Consider the following 18,991-nt stretch of genomic DNA (forward strand, 5'->3'; position numbering starts at 1 on the left):
AACAGAATATATAGATCTCAATATTTTGCTTCCAGATTTGTTTGTGGGAGAAAATAAAATACATGTTTTTGTATTCTCTGCCATGAGCAGAACTCCTATTGCCAACCAGGCAAAGATGCTGGGAAATATGTTATTCAAATTGGCACCCAAACACTGAAACAAAGAAAAACCTCAGACAGGAGGAACTGAATCATCAACACAGCACAGGAGTGCATACTCACAAATTTGCAAGAGCATTAGCCTTAGAATCTTTCAAACCAGGGATTGAACTTGGGGAATTTGCTTGGCATCTGAGCTTTCTCCTTTTAAAATGGAGATCATATTGTGTATATCACAGAAGATCAAAAGTAACAGTGTAGGTGTAACCCAGCAAAAATTATGACCCAGAAGTTCCAGTCTGAAAGCCAGGTAACAAATGCCTCCAAAACCAGGTTTCTCCACTCATTCAAACACTGATCAAACGCCTAGTATGTTCCAGGCATAATCTTTTTAGTGTCTTGGCTGCAAAAATAAATGCATAGCCCCTGCCATTCAGGAATTCAGTTTAATGATGTGGTAATAAATACGTTTTATATATTGCACAAATGGCAATTTGTTCATAAAACCTGCCTTGGTACTGGGCATCTATATGGGCTGAGTGGCAAAGAGGCTATAATTGATGAGAAATGTCTACCAGGAGCAAGCAAAGAGAGCCATCTAGGAGGAATAACTATCATTAGGCACATCAGTGAGGATGCCCAGGCTAGGTCCATGGAATGGTCCACTTAACTACTGCACACATCAAGAGAAAAGGTAGAAAATCAATAGGACTGGATTATGGAAATCCATGGATTTCACTTTAAGGATTTTCACTTCCAAGTCTTATACTGAAAGGAGAATCATTCATTGAGGGATGAATCAAGGGTTCGCTAGAGAGGGTCTCAAGTGAGAGAAGACCATGGGAAGTCTTCCCAGAATGAACTTTACTATTGTACTAGGTCTGGCTGTGGGAGGTGGAACAGATGAAGGTGCCATATTGGAAGAACAGCACCTCGGCCAGTCTCCCAGCAGCCATCCATTGTCCATGTAGTCACGAGGTACACGAGGTAAGGTGCCTCTGGAATTGGCATGAATGGGAACAAAAGAACTCTCTACATCTCAGGAGTCGTGAGACAAGGAGGGGCTGGTGGTTCAGCCTTTTCCTGGGGACATGGGGAGGCTTCTGCATGGAAGTAGAGGCCGTCAAAAAGTCAATCACCATTCATGGGAGTCAAAACTAGTTCAAGTGATCCACGTGGCGTACTTACAAACACCGACATTCATAAAGATTGGAATCATTTTCAAAAATGTGCCCCAGCTCCGAGTTTTGAGATGTGCATGGAGTAAAAGTGAATCGAGATCAACCACAGAAATTAAATTAACATGTGCTGAGGTCCTGCTACTTGCCAGGCATTTTACACATACCCTCACTGAATTGTGACAGTGCCTGGAAAAGCAGGCATCATCCCCACTTACAGATAAGGACCCTGATTTCAGAGAGGTTAGGTGGCCTGCCCACGTTCGCTGTCAGAAAGCAGAGATGTCCAGCCTACAACCCAGGGCTCCGTAGGACAGAAAGGCTTCTCTCAATAGCTGAAGGAAGATGGAAACGAGGAGTTCCAACTTAACCTCCTGGCAAAGAAAAAGAACTTTCTCTTCACTAGCTCTAATGTAAACCAAGATGCTCTCAGATGCTCTCAGGAAGGATTCAATTAGCCCAAGCTTAGATCACATACCAGCCTGTAAAAGAGTCACTGAAGCAGAGGGATGGCGATTGCTTGGGTAGCCCTGGGTCACATGCCCACTCCTGTGACTGGCCATGGTATGTTCTGGCAACCTGATTGACAAGCCAATCAGGACCATGTCAGGCTGCAGAAGGAAACTCATAGGAAATGATGCTGGATGTTTAAACCTATGTCCACTACAGCTACAGTATATGGACTACTCACTGTGTGCCAGATACTGTTTAAAAGCCCTGCAGTAATCACCACCGACACCCTCCATATAGTGTCTTAGTGCACCAGAGTTCACCTGCAGCTATAGATAGTTCCTGGGATGGGGACAGCTTTCCACATCAAGCACCTGTGCTGGTCTTTCTTCTGTGCCTGCAGGCTTCCTCCATCACCACGGGACACAAATGCATGGGGCAGGGAGGGTGTGTAACCCAGAATTACTTTGGTGGGGGAAGGGGCAAATTTAACTGGTGGAAGATGGCAGCCAGTGGCTAAATGCCAAGATTCCCCACCTTCTAGTCTCATGATTTGGGGGTATGTACCACACAGCTCAAAAGGACCCCTTGGCAGGATGAAATTCAAGTTTTTCCACAATGACAACTCAGTCATCAGCACACCCCTTATTGGCTTTTCTTCCTTCCTTAGCTCATTCTGCCACTGCTGTGGCTTCCTGAGATCACATTCCCAATAAGTCATTTCCACCCAAGTCCTTGCCTTGAGGGATAGTAGTGCAGAACCCAAGTAAAGAAAGCATTTTACATGTCTTAACTTGCCAGTTACTCACAACAACCCTATAAAGTAAGGGATGCTATGAAGCACAGAAAAGTATAATACAGCAACCCAAGCTACACAGCTAGCAATTGAGTTTCCAGAACTGGGGCCTAGAAACCAAGCCAAGGTCTCCTTAATGCCCAAGTCACTGAAAACAGACATTACGGCTTACGCTGGAAAACATTATTCAAAAGCTAAGCTGCAGTGTTATAATTAAAATGACTTCTGGGGCCAGCCCTTCTTAGTGTCTCAAAAGCCTGCCCAGGGAGTGAGAAGGGATTATTGCTGTTTTCCTGATTCTTGAGAACTCTATCCAAGGCCAACAGAAGAGGATTCAACGGCAGTGATGAGTTAATGGGCTATACTGGGAAAAAGGGAATCAGACCAACCGCAAGAATCCCGGGACATCTGGTCTCCTCACGTTTTCCTAAAACAAAGTACTGCTTTACTGAGCCCAGGCTGCTGCTCAGGCTGACTTCTAACGTTAAGAGCTGTTCTGCTTGTCTTTGTCTGGAGGCAGAAGTTTGACAGAAGGAAGACAGTCTATCATTAAATTGATACTTAGATAATTTCATTAATCAGATAAATTCAGAGTATATTTTTAGAACTCTTATTCTTTCTCAGGACCTCTCATTTTCTCTCTTGTTCTCTCTCTCCTAATGTAAATATTATTAAAGAGATTTGATTCAGTTCTACAAATATTACTAAGCCTTGGCTATGTGCATGGTCCTGTTTTGTGTGTTGTGAAGGAGTTAGAGACAAACACAGCCTGGCCATTGCTGGCCAAAAGCCCATGGTTGAGAAGATGGCGTGAGACAGGGACATTCATCACCAGGAAAGAGCCAGCAGCATAAAAAGATGTATCGGGCTCGGGGTGCAACACAGGAAGACGTGGTATTTGGATAGAGGATAAAGAAGCTCTCTGGAATAGAGGTGAGATAGACACTCTTGGTTTTGCCTGCCTAATTTGGCTTATAGCTGTGTGGTCAAAAGCATAGACTCTGAAGACAGATGGTCTGGGTTTGAATCCTGATCAGCTGTGTAGTTACCAACTTGATGACCTTGACCGAGTTATTTGACCCCTGGACCTTTATTGCCTCCTTTGCAAAAGGGTATGATGACACTAAAAAGTTATCAGGTTACAGTGTATATTAAATGAGTCAATACATGTAAGATGCTTATGTGAGAGCCTGGTACATAATAAGAAATTGTAATTGTGATGTGTTTTCTTCATTGTATCTGGTTTTCCTTTGGGGAAAGACACATACTTTGCATATTGTGTTGGGGTTTCTGTAAATCAAGGTGCTTAGCCCTTGTTCATTCAAATGAGGCTCATGACCCAGGGAAAGTCAAGTAAATGTTCTAGTAATTTGAAGATGAAGAAGAGAGATGCAAACATAGATAAATGGATAGAGCTCATTCATTCTAAAGATGTATCCTAAAGATACTCTCCATGAATTCCTGATACCCAGATCCCCAAAGCTTCTTAAGTTTCTATTTTTTTCCAAGACAAGATGTTCAGAATTGAATTCTGTGATCTTGAGTTAGCCAGACCTGATTTCTGTTACATGCAACCAAAGAACCCTGTCTGTCTGATAAAAACAGAGCCTTTGAACTGGGTCTTGGATCATTTGCTAGGGTTATAACTCAGATGGTTCCACTTCCGGGTTATAGCCATATGAAAAGCACATTTATTTTAAGAAGGTAAGGACACATAGCTGGCAAAGGCTTTTTATTGCAAATCGGTGATAAGAGCAGCATAAGAGTATGAATGCCTACCTATAGTCCTTCCTGAAATAGTCCAAGTTTCTCATTCAGACATAATGGTCAAATATTTCAAGTACAAAAAAAAAAAAAAAAGCCAACATATTCATGGATCAAGAGCAGTATTTTCCAAATTTTAATTTTTTGTGTACCACTTTGTGATTTTTATCATACCTAGGTCCTAGGTATCATTAAATTTTTAAATATATATATGTAGATATATGTACAAATATATACATATACGCACCTCTCCCTCAACACATACCCCATTACATCATTAATGTTTCTCTTTAAATCAACTCACTTTTAAAGTCATAAATATATTTTCAAATTCTATTACTACCATAAATGGAAAATAAATACCGCTTTCCTTAAATAAAAAGCAATCATAAACATTAATACCATGGAGCAAGGTTAGGGAATCCCACTGGTCAAACATGGGACAATCTGAGCACAAAATAGATCATACCCATGAATAAAATAAAAACCCATGAGCCAGCCAATAACTAATATGTAATTACAGTCAAATGCCAACAAGGAAATACCAAAAAAAAAAAAAAAATGGAATTACAAAATCAAGAAGCTGGTGTAAGTTCAATTAGTAGCAGATTATTTTCCTAGCTCAAGATACTTCCCCACAGAAAAGAAGAAAAGAAAGAAAAAGAAAAGAAGAAAAAAAAAAAGGTACTTCCCCACAAATTACCAATTAATTACAAAGTGAAAACTAGTAAGTTTATTGTTGAGAAGCCCAGCTGGTAACATCTTAACAAAGAAATCAAAGGCGACACCACCAATTTGGACCAAGCGACACTAGCTGCTTCCTGATAGGATGCACTCAAAGGGACACAACATCACTTCTTTAACATCCCCGCCAGTATAGGCACAGCTAAATTTACTCAGGGAAAAAATAGCAGGCAAACCCAATCTGTGCAATATTCCAAAAAAAATAACCCCACAAAATGTCCTGCACTCTTCAAATACGGCAAAATCAAGAGGGCCAAAGAAAGGCCAAAGAATTTTTACAGATTTAAATAATCCAAATAGCAGACAAGATGGCTAAATACAATGTGTGATCCTGGACTGAATTCTGGACTGAGGCATTAGTGATGGGGAGGAACTGTACAGAACATCATCAGGACAATTGATGAAATCTGAGTATGAAGTAGATTAGAGCATAGCATTGCATTACTATCATGTTTTAGGTGTAAGGATGACTGATGTCTTCAACATTCATTTTCTTGGAGTTCCAAAAGAAATAACATGCATCAATAGACAGAATGAAGATTATAAAACAAATGGGGTAAAATGTAGTGAGGAGGTGAATCTGGATATAGTATAAAAAGGATTCCTTATATAATTTTTGCAACTTTTCAATAAGCTGGAAATCATAAAAAGTTACCAAAAAACACTAACAAAATTAATAAAACATGTTATTAAAGTCATCAATGAAGGCCAGGTGCAGTGGCTCACGCCTATAATCCTAGCACTTTGGGAGGCCCAGGCGAGTGGATCACGAGGTCAAGAGATCGAGACCATCCTGGTCAACATGGTGAAACCCTGTCTCTACGAAAAATACAAAAATTAGCTGGGCAAGGTGGTGCATGCCTGTAGTCCCAGCTACTCGGGAGGCTAAGGCAAGAGAATTGCTTGAACCCAGGAGGCGGAGGTTGCAGTGAGCCGAGATTGCACCATTGCACTCCAGCCTGGGTAACAAGAGCGAAACTCCGTCTCAAAAAAAGAAAAAAAATAAAAAATAAATAAAGTCATCAATGAAAGAATCAATCTTTGTAAAGTACTTCAAGAGATTTATTCTCAGCCAAATATGAGTGACCATGGCCCTAGACAGCTGTCAGGAGGTCCTGAGAACATGTGCCTCAGGTGGTGGGGTGCAGCTTGGTTTTACATATTTTAGGGAGGCATGAGACATCCATCAAATAGTTTTGAGGAATACATTGGTTTGGTCCTGAAAGGCTGTACAAAATAAGAGGGCTTCCATGTTATAGGTAAATTTAAACATTTTCTGGTTGGCAGTTGGTTGAGTTTGTCTAAAGACCTGGAATCAACAGAAGGGAAATGTTCAGGTTAAGATAAAAGATTGTGGAGACCAAGGTTCTTTGTAAGTCTCACAGAGGCTGCCTTTAGAGACAATACAGGATGATAAAGATTTCCTATTCAAGACCTTTAAAACGTGCAACTCTGAGTTAATCTCTTTTACATTGGGAGGGCTTGGAAGAGAAACATCTAGCTATGTTAAGAGATTCTTGGCAGGGCATGGTGGTTCATGCCTATAATCCCAGTACTTTGGGAGGCCGAGGCAGGTGGATCACTCGAGGTCAGAAGTTCGAGACCAGCCTAGCCAACATGGTGAAACCCATCTCTACTAAAAACACAAATATTAGCAGGTGTGGTGGCAAGCACCTGTAATCCCAGCTACTTGGGAGGCCGAGGCAGGAGAATCGCTTAAACTAGGGAGGTGGAGACTTCGATTCTGTCACTGCACTCCAGACTGGGTGACAGAGTGGGACTCAATCTCAAAAAAATGATTCTTTACAGATTTAAGTTTTCCCCCACAAAGGACAGCTTTGCAGGGCCATTTCAAGACATGACAGAGAAACATGCTTTGGGGTAAAATATTTTTATTTTATTCTGTGTCACATGTTATGCCCAAGTTAGACTGGAAACTTAAGTCATAATATATGGGGTTAAATAAAACCCATCTGATGAGAATTTATAGTTTGCAGGGCATGACTCCCCAGATCCCTTAGATATTTGGGCAAGAAAAAAATCAGAGCTTAATCTCCAGTGGGAAGTTAAAAACTATTTCCCAAAGTCTCTAAAGCTGGAGACCAGTTTCTTAATAAAAACGAAATAAGCACATTTTAGAGAGATTTTAAAAGGCACACCAACATCAAGATAAAACTGTGTCCTTGACACTATAATCAAGGTTTGGAGAGCATTGGAAAAGAGAAAACACTTCCCCCATGTGATCCCAAGCTCTTTAATGTATGTGTGCCAGTGGTAAGAACACAACCTGGGGAAACCTTCTCCCAAGCAAATGAGGCTTGCAGAAACTTTGATCCATTGAGCAGCTAAAACCAGGGAAGGCAGGAGGCTGGAGCAGCCCGACTTTTTTGCAGAGCTCTTGGCTGAGAAGACGTGACAGTGTGTTAAATTTAACACACGGGCTTTGCCTGTTAGAAATCCACTTTGTTCCCAACAGTTTTGAAACAGATCTCACTTTTGGGCGGTGACAATATTCTCTGCAGCCAGGAGTTTCTATTTAAATGCTGGCTAAACCCAGCTTCAACAATGAGTCATCAGGAGAGACGTTCTGTTTTCCCCACATCAGGAGACCCAGATGGAAAGAGAAACCATCTGCCCACCACTCCTGTAGTCCATTTCCAGCTGCCAAGCATCTGCAGTTCCAAAATTGATAGAACCCCTTGAAATGCCACCCCTCCCCGAAATGGTCTCAGTACTTTGAAATGGCTAACTTCGGTGCCACCAACTACCAAAGCAACCCCCATTGAATTCTTAATATAGTACTGAGAGAATACCAGGAATCTCCAGTTGTTTTTATTTATCTGTTACCACCCGGAAGAATCCCTGCTAAGCAATCTTTATAGATTATTTCATTTAATCCTCTCCCTGTCAGGAGTTTGAACCAGTGACTCCATGATGAGTGAAGGCTAGGAAATGAGGCTGGGACTTGCTGGGCTGCATTCTTAGGAAGTTAGGTATGCCTAGCCTCCAGATGTTTACAGTTAAGGGAACAGATTCATAGTGTTTACTCAACAGACCCAGACTTGGGAGTGTTCTGATATCCCCTTATCTTGAGAACAGAAGCATTCCTATCTCAAAGGTAATACTGATTCTTGCAAAATAGAGTAATTAAGAAAATTAATCTGTTATCACAAACCATTGTAGCAGATCATATTTCCCCATGATTTCTTCTTTGCGCGCGCGCGCGCGCACGCACACACACACACACACACACACACACACACACACACACAAGTATTGTACCTACATGGATGCATTCCTCCTCTTACTTTAGGGAAGGCCCTACTCTATTCATGGAGAAGCTGTACTTTCACCACTTTGCTTTCTTAATAAACTTGCTTTTGGTTTGCACTGTGAACTCGCCCTGAATTCTTTCTTTTCTTGAGGTCCAAGAACCCTCTCTTGGGTCCTGCACTGGGACCCCTTTTCAGTAACATCACATGAGACTCTGCTTTCATTTCACAGATGAAGAAGCTGAAGCTAGGAAAAGTTAACCAACTCACTCTGTTCTTCAGCCAGCTACCTGGTACCAGGATTCAGATCCAAGCTGTCTGCCTCCAGAAACCGTATGCTCGGTCACTATCAACCACTAAGCTGGGTCCTCCAAGGAAAGTAAATGAGTCATCTTGTGGCAGGCTGCCAAGTAAAAAAAATGGACTATGTAGTTATATTGGAATTTCACACCAACAGTGGGGAAATAATTTTTTCGTATAATTGTGTTCCAAATATAACATGATACATACTTATACCACAAAAGTTATTGTTTATCTGAAATTTCAATGTAACTGGGCATCCATCCAAGCTGTGTTTTTAATTGCTTAATCTGGAAACCCTATGCCAGTTAGGACCCAATCCTACGCAACCCCGAGCTCAGAAGGTATGTAGCTTAACTATTAGGCCACAAGACGCAACTACACTTTTGGAATTGGTTAAAACGTGCACTTTAAATGAAGAGACCCCCCCCAAACAGGCTTTGTGTGAGCAACGTGGCCGTTTATTCACCCAGGTTAAGGTGGGCTAAGTCCGAAAAGGGCGTTAGCAAAGGGCAGTTGGATAGGAGTTGGTTTTATAGGTTTGGGGTGGGCAGTGGAAAGTTACAGAGTAAGATCAGTTACAGTGGTGGGCGTAGGGGCAAGGAGTGTACATTACCATAACTTCAGTCATATAAGTTCATTACATAAAAGTTCATAACATAAGTTCAGGTGGGTGACGTAAGGCGTAAGAGCAGTTAAGATGGCAGGATGGGGTGAGGGATATTCACATACATTATCATAATAACAGTTAAGATGGCAGGGTGGGGTGAAGGGAAGCTTATGTCGGGGGAAGCTTATGTCACCGGAAGCTCTGCAGGATGATCAGGGATAATGGCCAGTGCAGGCTGGGGTGGCGGTGGGGTAATCAGCTGAGGCAGGCAGGACTTTAGACTTTCTGGGTCTGGGCTTGCACATGGAGGCCTGACAGCATCCACATCTTCTATAACCCTTCTCACATGTCTACGTGCCTAATAACCTTCAGGTCCTTTTTGAATTCTGAGGCTTTGGTGGGATGGCGGTACCTGAGTTCTAGCAAGATGTCAGAGAATCCCACAAGCAATTATTGTAAAGAACTAACAGGGTTATCTGTGGGAACAAGCTACTGAAAGCAGCATTGTTGTCTAGGGTAAAAACCTGGGGGGTTTGTCATCTCACACCAAGAAAATTAAGGACATGGACACATCTGGGTAGGTTAAGGAGTGGGAAGGTTAATAGGCAGAAGAAAGGAGAAAGAAGAGAGCAGCCCCTTGTGACAGAGACATTAGGGGAAAAAAAGGGCAAAGTCGGCAGGCAGCAGATTTTACAGGCAGGCTTGAGCCGGCAGTGTCTGATTTACACAGAGCTCACAGATTGGTGTGATCAGGTGTGATGTTTACATGGCATGGGGCAAAGGCTGGTCACCCCATCCTAATCTTATTATGCAAATGAGATTTCCAGTTGGGCTGGGCCATCTTGTCTGCTCCTTACTTTTACACGTGGCTGGCAAAAGATAAAAGATGGAGCCACCATTTTGAACATGACTATTCCCAGGTAGTCTATTCCTATGGGGACAACTGCTGCCATTCACAAGCTTCCAGTTTGCTTAGGTCTGCAGCTCCATTTTACAGGCTGCTCTGTTAGGGAATAAAATGATTTGGGGGCTGCTTCTCATTAAAAGAAAAACCTTACCAAGGACTTCCACACCCTTGGTAGCTAAGTAACTTCTTCTTAACTTCTAAATCACTACAGTACTGGGTCCCGTGAGTGAGACTGAAGCCCGAGCCTTACCTCTCAAACCCAGGACAAGTCCTGGATGGAGTGTTGTCAGCTGTGCGACCCCCATGACATCACTTTTCCTCCCTGAGCCTCAAACCCAAAAGGATAGCATCGAACTAAGCTGGAGGATCTCAGAGTTGGTCCCCTGGCTGCCTCCTTGTCAAACAAGGAGATTCTTTTTTTTTTTTTTTTTTTTTTTTTTTTTTTGGTTTGTTTTTTTTTTTTTTTTTTTTTTTTTTTTTTTTTTGTATTTTTTTTTTTTTTTTTTTTTTTTTTTTTTTTTTTTTTCAGACAGAGTCTCGCTCTGTTGCCCAGGCTGGGGTGCAGTGGCGAGATCTCAGCTCACTGCAACCTCTACCTCCCAGGTTCAAGTGATTCTCCTGCCTCAGCCTCCCAAATAGCTGGGACTATAGGCACCTGCCACCAGGCCCAGCTAATTTTTTTTATTTCTAGTAGAGATGGGGTTTTGCCATGTTGGCCAGGCTGGTCTCGAGCTCCTGACCTCAAGTGATCCTCCCACTTTGGCCTCCCAAAGTGCTGGGATTACAGTATTACAGATATGACCACAGCTCCCAGCACAAACACGTAGATTCTTAATTCCCACCAGCCAAACCATCATTTTAGAGAAGTCAGAAAAACTGCATTTTAATAAAATCCCCAAGAGGTTCTGAGGCATCCTGAAATTTAAAACCAACCGGATCACTGAATCTGGAAAAGTGGATGCTAATTGAAAGACGAAAGTTAACATATTCTCTGTTTCCATTAATATGAAATATCCAGATTAGTCTATACAAACAATGGCCAGATAAGGAGATACAGGGAGAAGGAATGAGGAGTGGCTGGTTGATAGGTATGGATTTCCCTTTAAGGCAATGAAAATGTTACGGAATTTGATATGTTATGGATTCATGACGGTTGCACAACTCATGAATATAGTAAAAAAACACTGATTTGTACACTTTATAATGGTTAATTTTATGATAGCTGAATTACATCTTAATTTTTATTTTACTATTTGAGATGGAGTCTCACTCTGTCACCCAGGCTGGAGTGCAGTGGTGTAATCTTGGCTCACTGTACCCTCCACTTCCTGGGTTCAAACAATTCTCATGCCTCAGCCTCCCGAGGAGGTGGGATTAGAGGTGTACACCAGCATGCCTGGCTAATTTTTGTATTTTTAGTAGAGATGAGATTTTGCCATGTTGGCCAGGCTGAGTCTCAAACTCCTGACTTCAAGTGATCCACCTGCCTCAGCCCCCTCTTAATTTATAATAATAAGTTTAAAATGGTAATGCAGAAAAAAATCACTCGACTGGATGATCCTAGATCAAGTTTCCCCAGTGTGCTCCCCAGCATTCTCAGCCAAAATCCTCCATAGGAACTGAGTATTAGAGTAAATCCCAGGTCTTAGGGCAGCCACTAGAGAGGAAGAGCTCTGAGAGGGTGTGTTGATAAAAAAAAGAAAATCTTTGGCCCAGAAATTCCTACGCTTACTACCACCGTAAAGAACACCTGACTAAAAATTTATGAAACAGCCATGTAGAAGTGGACGTCCATGTGAGGTGCCATTTCCTCAAAGTCACAGTCAATCTCTGCAATTGGCACATGGATTAGATGGCCCCTGGCATCAGTGCCACAGCCTGTAGCTGGGGAAGTGGTCTGCACACACACTGGCTCACTGTAATATACCCGACTCTTGTAATCGAGATCACTTCATGGTCATTTATCTCTTCAAACAAAATTCATCTACTTCATGGAAAGAGCTACATCTTTTTCCTGTTTTCCCAAGTCAGGCAGAGCATCTAGTCACACACAGTAAATATTTGCAGATTTACTGATGAAGATTAAGTTTAAAGGTAGAGTGTGCTTGCTTCACAGGCACACAGCTCCGGCGCAGAACATGACTCAGAATGCTAGGGCAGGAGAGGTAACTAAGGTGCGATGCAAGGAGACAGACGGACCTGGGCTCACACCTGCCTTCATTTGTTCAGCACGTTTTTACTGTGCTCCGGCCACGTGCCGGGCTTTAGACTAGTGAAACGGGAGTTTTCCCTTATTCTTCTTGCAGTGTGGGACAGAGGTGCAGCTTGCTTCTTCGGTGCCCCGCTACTCCAACCCCTAGAGGGAGCATGCAGACAGGCAGGTTGTAAGGAGTGTTTTTGGGCTCTGACCCAAAGCAGTGTCTGGGGTTGAATGTTTACAGCTCCCCAAGTCCCAGTGGGCGTGTATTATGGTGCACTCTTTCAGTTCTGCCATCTGCAGGTGGCTTGTATTACTCAGCTCAATTACACCTTATGCCTTATTGCAAAGAACAAACAAATACAGAGGGCTTTCTGTATCCCAGGTGCTTGCCCTAGTATACCAGAAAAATCAGATCACACATGGGCTTGGAGGATGGTGCAGTGTTTTACTGAGGGTTGGAGGTAGCTCTCAGTGAGGCGGACGGGGAGCCAGAGGGGGATGGAGTGGGAAGGTGATCTTTCCTGGGAGTTGGGCCACCCAGCAGCTGGAGTCTGACTGCCCCACATGAATTCCACATCATCCTGCCTTGATATCCTGCCTGCATCTGCAGGTGCACCTGTCTGTGTTTTTCTGCTCCCTTTTGATGTCCAGGTGCTTTTATCTGTGCCCACAAGTGTCTCAGGTTTTTATGGGCACAGGATGAAGTGTGGCAGGCCAGAGTGGTCTTGGAAAACGCAACATTTGGGTGCGAAAACAGCAGTGCCTGTTCTCACTTAGGTCCATGGGCATAAGCCGAAGGGTGAAACCCTCACCAGGGACCCTGCCCTTCTCTACCTAGCATTTCTCTGCCTCCCTCCCAAGTCACTAGTGTGGGCAGGGCCGGGTATATCCCTCAACTTCTCTGCAGCTGTCAGTAGAGTGGCTGCTGCTTAGCTGTGTGAAATGAGCTTGGAACGCATCTCAAAATAGTAAGAGCCATAGCTATTTATGACAAACCCACAGCCAATATCACACTGAATGGGCAAAAGCTAGAAGCATTCCCTGTGAAAACCAGCACTAGACAAGGATGCCCACTCTTACCATTCCTATTCAACATAGTATTGGAAGTTCTGGCCAGGGCAATCAGGCAAGAAAAAGAAATAAAGCATATTCAATTAGAAAAAGAAGTCAAATTGTCTCTATTTGTAGATGACATGATTGTATATTTAGAAGACCCCATCATCTCAGCCCAAAATCTCCTTAAGCTGATAAGCAACTTCAGGAAAGTCTCAGGATCAAAAACAATGTGCAAAAATCACAAGCATTCCTATACAACAGTAACAGACAGAGAGCCAAATCTTGGGTGAACTGCCATTCACAAATGCTACAAAGACAATAAAATACCTAGGAATACAACAAGGTAAGTGAAGGACCTCTTCAAGAAGAACTACAAACCACTACTCAAGGAAATAAGAGAGGACACAAACAGATGGAAAAGCATTCCATGCTCATAATTAGGAAGAATCAATATTGTGAAAATGGTCATACTGTCCAAAGTAATTTATAGAATCAATGCTATCCCCATCAAGCTACCACTGACCTTCTTCACAGAACTGGAAAAAACCACCTTAAACTTCATATGGAACCAAAAAAGAGCCCACATAGCCAAGACAATCCTAAGCAAAAAGAACAAAGTTGGAGCCATCACACTACCTGACTTTAAACTATACTTCAAGAATACAATAATCAAAACAGCATGGTACTGGTACCAAAACATATATATAGACAAATGGAACAGAACAGAGACCTGAGAAATGACACCACACATCTACAACCATCTGATCTTTGACAAACGACAAAAACAAGCAATGGCAAAAGGATTCCTTAATTAATTAATGGTGTTGGGAAAACTGGCTAGCCACATGCAGAAAGCTGAAACTGGATCCCTTCCTTCACCTTATACAAAATTAACTCCAGATAGATTAAAGATTTAAACATAAGACCTAACACCATAAAAACCCTATTAGAAAACCTAGGGAATACTATTCAGGACATAAGCATGGGCAAGGACTTCATGACCAAAACACCAAAAGCAACGGCAACAAAAGCTAAAATACATAAACTGGATCTAATTAAACTAAAGAGCTTCTGAACAGCAAAAGAAACTACCATTAGAGTGAACCAACAACCAACAGAATGGGAAAACATTTTTGCAATCTATTCATCTGACAAATGGCTAACAACCAGAATCTACAAAGAACTAAAACAAATTTACAAGAAAAAAACAAACAACCCCAACAAAAAGTGGGTGAAAGATATGAAGAGACTTTTCAAAAGAAGACATTTATGCAGCCAACAAATGTATGAAAAAAAGCTCATCCTCACTGGTCATTAGAAAAATCCAAATCAAAACCACATTGAGATGCCATCTTACATCAGTTAGAATGATCATTAAAAAATCAGGAGACAACATGCTGGGGAGGATGTGGAGAAAAAGGAACGCTTTTACACTGATGGTGGGAGTGTAAATTAGTTCAACCATTGTGAAAGACAGTGTGGTGATTCCTCAAGGACCTAGAACTAGAAATACCATTTGATCCAGCAATCTCATTACTGGGTATATACCTAAAGGATTAGAAATCATTCTATTATGAAGACATATGCACATGTACATTTATTGCAGCAGTGTTCACAATAGCAAAGACTTAGAACCAATCCAAATGCCCATCAATGATAGACAGGATAAAGAAAATGTGGCACATATACACCATGGAATACTATGCAGCCATAAAAAGGGATGAATTCATGTCCTTTGCAGGGACATGGATGAAGCTGAAAGCCATCATTCTCAGCTAACTGACACAAGAACAAAAAGCCAAATACTGCATTTTTTCACTGGTAAGTGGGTGTTGAGCAATGAGAACACATGGACACAGGGAGGGGAACATCACACACTAGGGCCTGTCGGCAGGTGAGGGCCTAGGGGAGGGACAGCAGGGGCTGGGGCATTGGGGAGGGATAGCATTAGGAGAAATACCCGATGTGGATGATGGGGGGATAGATGCAGCAAACCACCATGGCACGTGTATACCTATGTAACAAACCTGGATGTTCTGCACACGTACCCCAGAACTTAAAGTATAATAAATTTAATAAAAAGAAATAAAAATAAAAAGAGGAGTTCCCCTGCACAGTTCTCTCCTTTTGCTTGCCTGCCATCCACGTAAGACGTGACTTGCTCCTCCTTCTTTTCTATCACGATTGTGAGGCTTCCCAGCCACATGAAACTATTAAGTCCAATGAAACCTCTTTCTTTGGTAAATTGCCCCATCTTGGGTATGTCTTTATCAGCAGCGTGGAAAGAGACTAATACAGGTGTAGATACCAATGGGAGGGAGGGTAGGGTAATCATCTTCAAATTATGCCTATCATAGTCTAAGTTCCTTTAATGATACTCTGATATTATTCATGGTAATGGTACCATGAATAATGGTACCAAAGATTTTCTTTCTTTTAATGACAGACTTTCTCAGAGACTTTTCTCCCTAGTAGCTTCCCTGTGACCTTCTGAGGTGAGTTCTAATACTTAATTCCCATGGAGGCTTTTATGAGAACTCTGGGGAACACACTCAGGAACCCTGATCTACGATTATCTAGTCCAGTGGAGATGTTTCCCATTTTCTTTGCATTTTATAAAACAGCAAAATGGGAGGAGCTTAACCCACCTTGCAATATTGTGAAGAAAATTAAATAAGAAATCCTACGTAATGGGCAAGCTACCAATTCTTCCTAAGAATAGCAAATATTTACCATGATTCTTCATGGGCAGGTCATGAAAAAAAGTTGAATGGCCACTATATTATACCGCATGGCTCTAGAGTCAAAATGCATGGATTTCATAAATCCTGGCTCTACTGCTGATTTACAATCTGTGGACCCTTGGGTAGGCTTGTCAGAACCTCACGTAACCACACCATTTTCCTTATACACAGAATGAAGATGACAGCTCCCAGCCTATTAGGTTGTCAAGAGAATCAAGATCATATACATAAAGCATTTAGCTGAGTGTTTGGCTCATGGAGCTCAGAAACCATCAGCTCATTAGCATAGCTGCACAATTTTAGCCACAGTAAGAAAAGGAAGTCTCAAAAGATCACAGTGACAAGTACCTATTTCACAAACTTTAAACTTCACTGTAAAGTAAGAAAAAACGTTCTCAGAAATCCTTGAACTTAGACTCTGGACTGTTTCCCAGTAACACAGATTCCTGTGACAGCTAACTCAGCAAGCCTGCATTGCAGATCCTGTTGCATCTGCTTGAAAATCCTTCTTTTTTGAGTCAGAGCTTCTCTTTTGTTGCCCAGACTGGAGTGCAATGGGCAATGGCACAATCTTGGCTCACTGCAACCTCTGCCTCCCAGGTTCAAGCAATTCTCCTGCCTCAGCTTCCCAAGTATCTGGGACTACAGGTGCATGCCACCACACCCAGCTAATATTTGTATTTTTTTAGTAGAGACGGGATTCCACCACATTGGCCAGGATGGTCTCGATTTCCTGATCTCGTGATCCTCCCACCTTGGCCTCCCAAAGTGCTGGGATTACAGGCATGAGCCACCATGCCCGGCCTGAAAATCCTTGAACAAGTACAAGAGCCCTGCCTTTCACCTTCAGGAGGAGAGAACTTGACCCCATAGTGCTACACGTCCACACTGACATTTGATTTCTCCAGGAGCAGGGTAGAAAACTTATTTGGTCTTAAAGAAGCCATGAGTTGTTAGCTGAGGGTGGGCACTCTATTTTGCTTTTATGAAGCTTTCCTGGGAGAAAAAAAAAACCTGCTACATTTTTAGTACCTAAATGGGGGCATCCATTAGGCAGTAAAATAGCAATCACTAAAGGCAGCTCTCTCCAGTCTACAATATCATAAAGGATTTCTACTTCCTACATTATTCACTTTTGTAATCTATGTTTTGTTTAAATGAACATGCATCATTGTGTACGTAATCTGGAAAAAAAACGTGTGTATGTGTCTGTACATATGCACGTGTGTGCACACATGTGTGAGAGAGGCTGGAGGTGGCTGCAGCATCACTGGACCTCCAAGAGGGCTGATGAGAGCCCCAGGAAGACTCTGGAGAAAGCCTAAGGGAGTGTTTCTGAAACTTCAATTGTACCTGAAAATCATGTGAGCCTTGTGAAAAGCCAACACAATTGCAGACTGAAGCACTCCCAGAGATTCTGATCTATGGTGTCTGAGGACCCCTAGGAATTTGCATTTTTACACACAGCAGCCCCAGGTGATTGTGCCGCATTTTGACAAGTACTGGTTGGGAGCCGAGCCCCTCCTGTGATGGAAATGATCTCTGAGGCTGGACAGCCAAAGGTCATCTTACTGTGACAGGGGACACCCTGTTTTATACCTGGGTCTGTAGGTCACGGGTGTAGGATGGCTCATGGGAAGGGTAGGAAGAGCTTGCCACTTCTAAGATTTTTCAATACATTTTTAAAAACTACAAAATGCTAAATTTATAAAAATATACCGATCTACAGTTGCATGAAAAGTAATTTTTCAATCCTACCTGTGAATTTCTATAACAAAGAAAATAAATTCATTTGACGATAAAGGGGAAAGACTAAGTGTCGGGCCTTTTGAGAAAGAGACCTCCTCACCTTCTACCTCCTTCCCTTCTCCCACCTCCACCCCCATAACAAGCCCCAGCCTAGAAGGACATTCAAGGCTCCTCCATGAAGGCTCCCTGCCAGCCAGCAACCCAGTACCAAGCTTGGACTTGGCATGAGCCTCCTGCCACCTAGTGGTCAGTCTGGGACACACAGCGAATTTTTGTGAATCTCCACTCTGCCCTCATTGGTTGACCCAGCAGACACTGGCTCCAGGCTCTTTGCTGGGCTCTGAAGGTAAGAACCACTTTGTCTTATAGCGCGGAGAAGAATCGGTTGGCATTAAGTCAAGTCATTCCTAATGGTGAAACTGAGCCCTGGGAGCAGGGAACGTGGCTTACACAGGGTTCCTCATCAACTCTGGTAACTCGCTTAAAATATCCTTTTCCCAACCAGGCACAGTGGCTCACTCCTGTACTCTCAGTACTTTGGGAGGCCCAGGCAGGAGGACTGCTTGAGGCTAGAAGTTCCAGGCCAGCCTAGCCAAGATGGTGAAACCCTGTCTCTACTAAAAATACAAAACTTAGCCGGGTGTGGTGGTGGTGCATGCCTGTAATTCCAGCTACTCGGGAGGCTGAGGCCCGAGAAGCACTTGAACCTCAGAGGCAGAAGCTGCAGCGTTCCGAAATCAATGCCACTGCACTCCAGCCTGGAGGACTGAGCGAAACTCTGGGCAGGGGACAAGCTATGCCCAGACTCTTGACCTGCAGAAACTGAGATTACAGGCCAGGCACAGAGGCTCACGCCTATAATCCCAGTACTTTGGGAGGCCAAGGTGGGAGGATCACGAGGTCAGGAGATTTAGACCAGCCTGACTAACACAGTGAAACCCTGTTTCTACTAAAAATACAAAATGTTAGCCAGGTATGGTGGTGTGTGCCTGTAATCCCAGCTACTTGGGAGGCCAAGGCAGGAGAATCGCTTGAACCCGGGAGGTAGAGATTGCAGTAAGCCAAGATCGTGCCACTGCACTCCAGCCTGGGAGACCGAAGACACAGCGAGACTGTCTCAAAA

Source organism: Cebus imitator, unplaced genomic scaffold, assembly GCF_001604975.1.
Source record: "Cebus imitator isolate Cc_AM_T3 unplaced genomic scaffold, Cebus_imitator-1.0 Scaffold137, whole genome shotgun sequence".
Lineage (NCBI taxonomy): Eukaryota > Metazoa > Chordata > Mammalia > Primates > Cebidae > Cebus > Cebus imitator.